The sequence below is a fragment of the Sceloporus occidentalis genome, unplaced genomic scaffold (genome assembly GCF_023333645.1).
Source record: "Sceloporus occidentalis isolate IW3139 unplaced genomic scaffold, rSceOcc1.0.p SCAF_114, whole genome shotgun sequence".
Lineage (NCBI taxonomy): Eukaryota > Metazoa > Chordata > Lepidosauria > Squamata > Phrynosomatidae > Sceloporus > Sceloporus occidentalis.
The window spans coordinates 572,386-582,853 of NW_028317094.1; positions in this window are offsets into that span (position 1 = coordinate 572,386).

Consider the following 10,468-nt stretch of genomic DNA (forward strand, 5'->3'; position numbering starts at 1 on the left):
GCCTCCTCAGAGGAGGACTCCTTGGGGCCCAGGTACTTAGGGGGTTATTATGAGAAAAGAGGGCGGGGGTCCCTTAGAGAGAGACATGGCCATGGAGGGGATCATGATCCAAATATACAAAGGTCTTTGAGGAGCTCCCTCCCTCCTGGAAAGTGGAGCAGAGGAAAGACCCTAGATTAATGTGTCCAGTTCTGGGCACCATAATTTAAAAAGGATGTGGAGAAAGTGGAGCATGTCCAAAGGAGTGTGAATAAAATGATGAAGGGTCTGAAACCATGCCCTATGAAAAACACCTTAGCGAACTGGGGGTGTTCAGCCTGGAGAAGAGACGATTAAGAGGTGATATGATAGCCCTGTTTCTTGAAGGGATGTAATCTTGAGAAGGGAGGAAGCTTGTTTTCTAATGCTCCAGAGACTTGGACCCGGAACAATGGATGCAAGCTCCAGGAAAAGAGATTTCACCTCAACATTAGGAAGAAGGAACTGACAGTAAGAGCTATTTGACACTGGAACACACTCCTTCCTCAGAGTGCAGTCGAGTCTCCTTCGTCAGAGGTCTTTAAACAGAGGCTGGATGGCCATCTGTTGGGGATGCTTTGATTGAGATTTCCTGCATGGCATAATAGGGTTGGACTGGCTGGCCGTTGTGGTCTCTTCCAACTCTACGATTCTATGATTCTATGAGTACATACATTATAGCCCCCAGAATTCCAAAGCATGGAGCCATCAATCTGCATTAATCCTACAGTGTAGGTGCCGCTTTATTATCTGTCTTTTATTGCCCTTTGTCCATATGAGCAAGAAGGGGAATGGCCTCTGCCTGCACTGAGTTCCTTCACTATCATCTTAACTGAGAAGCTCTACAGACCACCCCAAAGGGACGGCCTGCAGTCGCCCCTTTTTGCGATGGATCAGGGCTGCAGCAGGCTCACCCCGTGGCCCTGATCTGGCCTGTCAAGGGTGCGAAAAGGAGCCGCAAAAAGCAGCTCCTTTTTGCGCCCTCAAAAGGGCACCATAGCCACATTGCCACAGCTATGCAGCACTTCTTTGGGGCTGCGTCATGTGGAGCAGCACATGGCATCAGAGCGTCCTGGGAAGCAGAGTTGGGCATGCATCGTGAGGACACTATGCCCTGACACCGCCCCCATGCCGGCCTTAATGGCTGGTGTATACAGGGCCTGAGTAGCATCAGAGGCAGCATGTAGGCCTGTGGCTCCATCACAGAGTGGTTTGAGCACTGGTTTATGACTCTGGGGACCAGGGTTCGAATTGTAGCCCAACCATGAAAGCCACTGAGTGGCCGTAGTCAGGCTACACTCTCTCAGCCTCAGAGGATGATCAAGGCAAAGCCCCTCTGAAGAAATGTGACAAGAAACCTCCTGATAGGGTTGCCATAAGTCAGAAATGATTTGAAGGCACACAACAACAGTTATTTATTCGTTTATTGTAACCTAAAACATAACATAAACTAATGACATGACATACAAAATGACATAAAATATATAATAAGAATTCCTTTCATTCTCTGAAATATCTATGCTTGGTGTTCATACATATTTTTGGTAATGTTCCTTCCTTATATACACATAAGAATAGATAATAATAAAGGCTGCACCTACAATGTAGAATCAATGCTGTTCCTTATATACAAGTGATTTTTGGATCTATCTTAAATATATGGATCATCCCAAATTCTGAATAACTATACAAAACAGCTTCTCTTACTTAATCCTGAAAACCAAGAATTGACATTTCTCCCAACATGTTCCTTAAATATTTCATTTCCAGTTCCCAAATACTGACAAGTTTCCCTAGGCTTTCGGGTTTCATGGCTTTTATATGGGGTAAATGTATTAAATAATGCGTTTTCACTTTTGTAAGTGTTTAACCTTAATTTTATACTGTTTTAATGGTCTTATTTTAATTTGTTTTTTTTTTTTATTGTTTTAAAGGCGTTTTATCTTGAGAGCCGCCTTGGGAGAAAGGCGGTGTATAAATAAATAAACAAATGCATGAGACATATCCATTTGTCTATTTCAGCCATTTCCAATAGTTTTAATGACCAATCTTGCACCAAAAGGATTGAACTCTCTTTCCATTTCGATGCTATTAAGTTTCTGGCTACCAATGTCACATAACTCAATATCTTAGCATCTCTGCCGGACGAAGAAGCCAGTGAAGCTTTGAAAGTCTGCACGATGCAACTTTTTTCCCATTTTGGGAGGCCAATAAAGGTATATATTTTGTATTGTGGACAAGTCTTGGTTTCCAAATCTTTAATCATCTTCACTCATCCTTCCCTGGAGACATTATTCCAGCTTGTCCACATCTTCTTGAATCGTGGTGTCCAGAACTGGACACAGGATTCCAGGGAGGCTTGACCAGAGCAGAATACAGTGGCACTATTACTTCCTATGATCTAGAGTCCTGCTGATTCAGCCTGGAATCATTCTAGCTTTTCTGGCTGCACACTGTTGATATGTTTAGCTTGGTGTCTACTAAGACCCCAAGATCCGTTTCACAAGTGCTCCTTTCAAGCAAGGTGTCACCCATCCTAAGCTGGGCCTGTCATACTTTGGACATGCCACGAGAAGACCTGAATCACTAGAAAAAGACAATAAAGCTTGGCAAGGTAGACCACGGGAGCCAGGGTGGAGTAATGGACTCCTCCTGCCCTTCCCCTGGCCTCCAGTTGTGGACGATGGATCTGGAGGCCACGGTTCAAATCCCCGCTCGGCCATGTAAACCCACTGGGTGATCTTGGGCAAGTCATATGCTCTCAGCCTCAGGGGAAGCCCATGGCAAACCTCCTCTAAACAAATCTTACAAGAAAATCCCATGATAGGTTCACCTTGGGGTCACCATAACATCCTGCATTTTGCATTGCCTTGGCCTCCTTTGTGCTGATGGCAAACATTTCTAGGTCCGCATGCCAGGGGCGGGGCTTCTGCCCTCTGTGGGTGGGACTTCTGCCATCCATGGGCAGGGCTTCCACCATCGGAGGCGGGACTTCCAGGGCAGGAAGAGACAGCTAGAAGCCAAGGGAAATTAGGGGGTTGATGGGCACATGCTGTTGCTCCTGCTCCTCCTGCCCTTCCCCTGGCCTCCAGTTGTGGACGATGGATCTGGAGGCCACGGTTCAAATCCCCGCTCGGCCATGTAAACCCACTGGGTGATCTTGGGCAAGTCATACGCTCTCAGCCTCAGGGGAAGCCCATGGCAAACCTCCTCTAAACAAATCTTACAAGAAAATCCCATGATAGGTTCACCTTGGGGTCACCATAACATCCTGCATTTTGCATTGCCTTGGCCTCCTTTGTGCTGATGGCAAACATTTCTAGGTCCGCGTGCCAGGGGCGGGGCTTCTGCCCTCTGTGGGTGGGACTTCTGCCATCCATGGGCAGGGCTTCCACCATCGGAGGCGGGACTTCCAGGGCAGGAAGAGACAGCTAGAAGCCAAGGGAAATTAGGGGGTTGATGGGCACATGCTGTTGCTCCTGCTCCTCCTGCCCTTCCCCTGGCCTCCAGCTGTCTCTCAGCTGGGGGAGAGTAGGGGCCCATGGTGGGGAGGAGCAATGGGCCCGCGCCTCTGCTGCCCCCCGCAAGGCTTTGCCAGTCCTGAGGTCTACTTCCAGGGACCACTGGATTTGATTCAAATTTCTGCATGTGTTTCGCTTCAAATTGCTTTAAAAGGCTGCTGGCTCTTCTCTTTTAATTTGCCATATTTTAAAATACAGATTAAGCCCACTTAAATCACTCTTGTCTTAAATTGCATTGCCATCGTGTGGCACCTGTGAGACTAATTGAGCAAAAGAAGCTGAAGCATAAACTTTTGTAGACTTGGTCTCTGTCCTCAAATGCATGGAGTCAACAGGTGCCCAAGAAAGACCTTAGATCCTTCCTGAGCACCCTCTCACTCCTTGCATCTGCCGAAGGAGATCAAGTCTACAAAAGCTGATGCTAAAACTTATTTCGAAGGCAAAAGACCTGGTAGAGCTCCTCTTGGCTTCTCCACTGGGTTTTTGGCACAACTGGCCTCACTTGTATCTTTCACACAGTCCTTTCTCTTCTCCATTTCTGGACTAAATTCAGCAGGTAGTCAACTCGGGCTTGGAGCTGCTTCTCCTGTGGCCTTTTGTATCTCTCAACTAACATGACCTTTGGATGGGAAAATAAAGAACAAAAAGAAAAGAAAATCTCACATAGTTTTTAATTAAAATTCCCTGCCGGAGCAGGAGAAGCAAGAGTCGGAAGGTGAGATTGTGAACCTGATGTGAACATTGTTTTCCTGGGGGCAGGTTGTAAGTGGCACATCTGGTTCACATGGTCATCAGGGTATTACTGGTTGTTCTTTTGTAATTGGAAAACAACAATATATGCTCTTTGATTGCAGTTTTTCTCCTTCTCATTCTGTATTAATAAACATAACACTGAGAAATAACAGACACGTAAAAGTAATGATGCAATAAACAAACAAATGAGTTTCGACAACGATTTCCAAATCATGTCCGACAGGAAAACCTAGCAAGACAAAACATTTGGACCTGTGTACCTTTCCACAAATAGATGCAGGAGGTTTAAAGGGAGATGTGTCTATTTTTGTTTACATATGCAATGCAGATATCCCAAATCTCCAACAAAAATGTTGTATAATCAAAAACTCTCTTGTATCTGGGAAATGTCTAATTAACAATTTGTAAGCCACTCTGATAGCCTTGGTTGAAGAGCGGGGTATAAGTAAATGATTATTATTATTATTATTATTATTATTATTTGTGTGTTTATTTTGGTAAGGAATTCACTTTATATACTTTCCCCCCCAGTAGCGATAGGCATTGATCTACACCTTTTAATATATCTAAATGATAGGCTCTGACCTGCACCTTGATACCAAAAGTGCATCTTGACCTGAGTAGCTGTATGGCCCTAGCATGGGATCTGAATAACAGATTCCCACTGAAACAAGGGGAAGCCATGGGCTTTGATATGTAAACGAATTTCCTTTCCCAGCTCTGAAGATGGGTGAGATCATGCCAGGAGCTGCTTAGCTGCTATCAGGCAGATGTCTTAAGGCAGTGTTTCTCTCTTGTGATTGAGGGGGAGCCATTTGAATCAAAGGAATGGCATTTGCATAGCCATTTGGGTCCCTACTCTAGCAGAAACATTTGGTGAGATCACAACATGGACCTAAGATGTGAAATACACTTCATACAGTTTCAGACTGATTGCCCTTTGTCTAGAGACCCTGTTAAACCCTTAAAAGGTCTCCTAAATTTAGGGATGTGCTGCTGCCAGCCACTCTCAGCTGCCTCCCTCAACCAGGTCAGTCACCGGCCTGTCTCTGGTCATTTTGCAGCCAACATCTATGTCAGTTTGAAGTCAGAGTGGCTCTGACCTGGTCTGCTAAGCCTTAAATATTAAGCAGACTTACAAACCCTCACACAAATTGGACTTCCCAAGATAGAACCTCTACATCAGGTGAGTATTACCATGAGAAAAGCCTATTATCTATCCCACATCTAACACGTTATTTCCTGAGCCTTGTATGAATGCATATGCGTATGTGCCAGTGTGTGTTTGAACCCCTGTTTCCAGTAAAAGAGACATTGATTGTACTTAGAGCCTCTGCCTCATTTCTGGATTTCTAGTTCCTGGTATCCAGATCGAAGGGGCGATCTCTGAGGTGTAGCAACAGGCCTCCTCTTGTGATCTTGAGCTACTTAAATTCTCCTTTGATAATTTGGTCGCTGTTCACTGTTACAGTAGAAAGGTGCTATGTAAATAAATCTGAACTTGCCTCATAAAATTCATTGAACGGCTCTCACTAAAGACAAAGGTCTGTGTCCCATTGTATCCAGTCCCCTTAGTGGCTTCCATCTTAGTGGGACAGTGAATCCATGTTGGATTTAAACCTAACTGTCCAAGGCATTGAACTTATTGGGGGGAAGAGAGTTCAGTAAAAAGTTTGGGGTGGATTTAATGTTCCCCTGCCCTGACCTTCATCACTTTAAGGATAAATTCTCAGTGGGGAGGAATAACTAACTCTCTTTCCAAGACAGCCAGATGCGAACCTTCTGCCCAACTCTAAAACCCCATGGAAAGTGCATAGGCTTCTTCTGTACCTTGTCAGTTAGTTCCAGGTCGTCGTCTGATTCTATGAGATCCATGTTTCTGTAGCCATGCCAGTAAGATCCCAGCAGCAAATGTGAGTCATCCTCCAATCCGCATTCAACATCCAAATGGGCTGCTTTGACTCCGTAGGTCAGAGAAAACCTGTCCATTTGAACAAAGAGTAGAAAGATGAGGTGGTGCCCCTTTTCCATATTGCGGCTTTTCTCCTAAGGCCAAGAACCTATTGCATAAAAGTGTCCCAGACTCACTTGGCTCCCTTCCTCTGGGTCAGAAAGAATTGTCTGGTTCATGTTCGACGTCTCTTCTTCATTTCGCATGATGCCTTTGCCATTCATCTTAAGGCCAGACAATTTTGTGGAGAGACCTTTCTTCTTTCCAAGTCCTTTGTCTGGAGAAGATTTTTTTTAAAAGATAAGAACAGTCTAACAAATAAATACAATTTAACCTCAGCAAATTAAGTGAACCTCAGAAGAAGCATCATAGGAAATATCAGGCAGACTCTTCATCATGTAAACCTTTAACAGGTTGGCTAGTGGTCAAGTTGAAGGCAGTTCTTCATTTGTCTGTGTTCAAAGGAGGTTTCCCATAGGCCACCTCCACCATAAAACTGTGGATGAAAAAGCCCAGCAGCCTCTATGCCTAGAAAAGAAATTGAGGGCACCTTCCTGGCAGGATTTTTCTTGAACTGCCTCTCAAATAATATGTCTTCTGTGAAAGATTACAAGCCTTGTGTTTCTTAAGGAGCAAATCTGTGTCTAAGCATGGCCATGGAAGAGGTCCATACATTTCTAAATGGGGTTGAGAAAGTGGAAGGAGACACAGTTTTCTCCTTCTCTCTTCTTGCTTGATCTTGGGGTCATTTAGTGGAGATGGGAAATTCAGGACAGACAACAGCAAAACGAAAACCACATTTCACACAGTTCATGTAAACTTTGACAGACTGTGACTTCCATATTATTGGGGCATTGAATTTCAACAACAATTATGATAATTAGCTTCTTATTCCCCAAACCACAGAGTTTTCTGAAATCTGAAAGACTGTGTTTATCACACGGAAGTTTTTGCAGCTCTTTGCAGCTCAGATTCGAAGCCACTGCAGGTCAAACGATGCAAATCCACGCGAAAATGTGAGTGTCATCACACAGGATTCCTTTCTATGGGGGCTCCTTCCATGGGGCTTCCGCAGTGGTTCCAAAGTGACCCCTCATTTTGGTGAAATAGGTAACAAGCGAATGCTCAGAAATCTCTTCCAAGCTCACTCCGATTCCACTCCGAATTGGTCTGGTGTGGAATGCAGCTCTGCTTCTGCTCTGTTTCACCACTGCAAAACCCCCGGTTGCAAATTTCCCATGATGCAGTGCTGCAATTCCCCCCACTTCCTTCCGGTGGTCCTTTCGCTTTCAGGGCAACTGAGGGGGGGGAATAGGCAGCCAATGGGAGCAGAGGAAGGTCCAGGTAAAGGGAAGGAGGCCACGCCCCCTCAGGAATGGGGAGCCAATGGGAAAATCACATTAGTCCCCATAGACTTCGGTTTTATCAATAAAGAACATTCCTAATACAAGGCCGCCCTCTTGTGGATACTCTGGGCACTGCAGCCTCCTTGGGCTTCTCACCAACTTCTATCCTGGAGCGCCATCTGGTGGCCACTCTGGGCAATTCACTAATAGCAATTAACCAAATTAAACGGTATATAAAACAAAAACATGAAACAAGCTAGACAAGGAAACTGTTACATGGAATTGTAATTGGTTGACCAGCCGAACCGAAAGGGCGCTCAACAATGACTCCTTTTCATCCTGGATAGAAGTGACCAGTGCTGTGTCCAGTGGGGTCCTTTCCTGGGCCCAGTGCTATTCAACATCTTTATCAATTATTTGGATGACAGAATTGGGGGCATACTTATCAAATTTGCAGATGACACCAAATTAGGAGGAGTAGCTAATACCCCAAAGGACAGGATCAAAATTCAAAAGGACCTGAATAGACTAGAAAGCTGGGTCAAAGCTAACAAAATGAAAATTAACATGGAGAAATGTAAGGTACTGCATTAAGGGCAGAAAAATGAAATGCACAGATATAAGATTATGGGGGACACCTTGATGAATGAAACTATGTGTGAAAGGGATCTAGGAGTCCAAGTAGACCACAAGTTGAACATGAGTCAACAGTGCGATGTGGCAGCTAAGAAGGCCAATGCGATTTTAGGCTGCATCAATAGAAGTATAGATCAAGGGAAGTAATAGTACTACTCTATTCTGCTCTGGTCAGGCCCCACATGGAATACTGTGTCCAGTTCTGGACCCCACAATTCAAAAGGATGTTGAGAAACTGGAGGACACCCAAAGGAGGGCAACTAAAATGGTGAAGGATTTGGAAATCACAATGGGGACATCCTCACTGCTTCAGGCAATGAGCATCAGCTGCCCTCGGTTCGCCTCTGACATCTTCCTCCTCCATATCTTTAATTTCGACGCCATCCACTTCATAAGGTCCTTTAATTCCTTTATGTCTTCCTCCATTCGATAAACGTCTACCTGGGGTTCTTCTGTCCTGGGGCAGCTATCAAGCGACTCCCCCACTGCCAGGTCCCAGGCTGTCACTCTGCCCCCCGACGGCCTTCTTTTCCCCATTCTGGGGCCGGAAACCCAATTCCTCCAGTGGTGGCCTGGATGGTGTGAGCTTCATAAGGTTTCCCAGTCTTGGGCTTGGCCCTAGTTCCTCTGAAGAAGGCACCTGCTCCTCCACCACCGGGATCTCCAGAACCACCGGGTTCCCCAAGGACTCTTCTTGTTCCTGGGTCTCCATTGGAGTTAAAACTGTGAGACTTTGCAAACAGTGCGATCTGGAGTCAGTCCTGTGCTCAGAAAATAAAACTCATTTGAAACAAAAGAAGCTTTATTGATGAATCCAGGCAGAAACACCCATTAACACCTTTTTGCAAAGTCTGAAGTCCAAAGGAACTTGCTCAACCCCTCCCTAAGCCAGCCCCCAATTCCCAAGCTAAAGCAACACAAGCGGAGGTTGCATAGATACCAAGGTTGTGTATACTTCCCTTCCCTTCTCCCAGACAGCCTCACCCTGAAGAGGGGTCTTCCCAAGCCAGCTTCACTCCTCCTTGATAACCATCTACAGCTGCAACCCCAGCCCCTCTTCCAACGCCCTGCTTAATCTAAAAGCCACTCCATCTGTCCTTCTATCATTTTCCATTACGGGCTTTCTATAACCCATCACTCTACACTGCCTACTATGGACTGCAACTATAACTCCTACTTTAATAACCAAACCCTAATATTTTTACCCTTTATGACAGAACTCTGACACACAATGGGCCAGTCTCAATCCTTCAGGGACACACCACCAGTTTGAAGTGACAATTCTCCTATCTCAATCATTCAGGCAAGGAGCATCAGCCTGAGGTTGCAATGGGTCAGTCTAAATCTTTCAGGTAAAGAGCACCACCCTGAAGTCACAATAGTACTCTCTCAATGCTTCAGCCAAGGAAACTCAGGCTGAGATCACAATGGGCCAGTCTCAGTGTTTCAGGCAAGCAGCATCAGCCTCAGGTTGCAATGGTCACATCTCAAACCTTCAGATAAGCAGTATTAGCCTAAATTCACAATGGTCCCATCTCATTGCTGCAGGCAAGGAGCATCAGCCTGAGGTCGCAATGGGCCAGTCTCATTCAGGTAAGGAGCACCAGCCTGAAGTCACAATATGTCATGAATACCTTTATTTATGCATCTATTCATTTAGGGATTCATGTCATAAGGGTTATAGGTTTAGGTTTAGGTTAGAGTTAAGATAGATGGGATTTATGGTGGGTTAAAATAATATGTTTGAATATGTGCTTTAATAGAAGATACTAGAAAGAGGTAGGGAGATCATGGCTAAAGAATGTGCTTCTTTGCTAGGATTGGAATGTGTGGGAATCACTCTTCTAACAGAGGCTTGAGTTTAAAAGACTGGTCTCTGGAAAAGGAGGGGAAACATAGAGAGTTATGGATATTTTTATATTATGTTATGTTGCTATGGGTTTAGGCATATTATATTTTCATGTGGTATCATATTATGTGGAGATTGATAGGGTTTTATATTATAGATAGCTATATATATTGCTAAGCCATAATGTAAATTAAAACCGTTGTGTGGCTGAGTTCTGTGGTCCAAGGCCACAGGTTCAGTGGTTGAGAAAAGGCACATGAGAGCTTCATTGCTTTTAGGAAAGCTGCCAGAATCCCGGATGGGAGGACACTGCACCTAAAAGGGTGGGAGAACGCTGTGCGGGAAAGGGCTACCCGATTAATTAGCTTCATTGGTAAATGGAGTGAGGTGGATG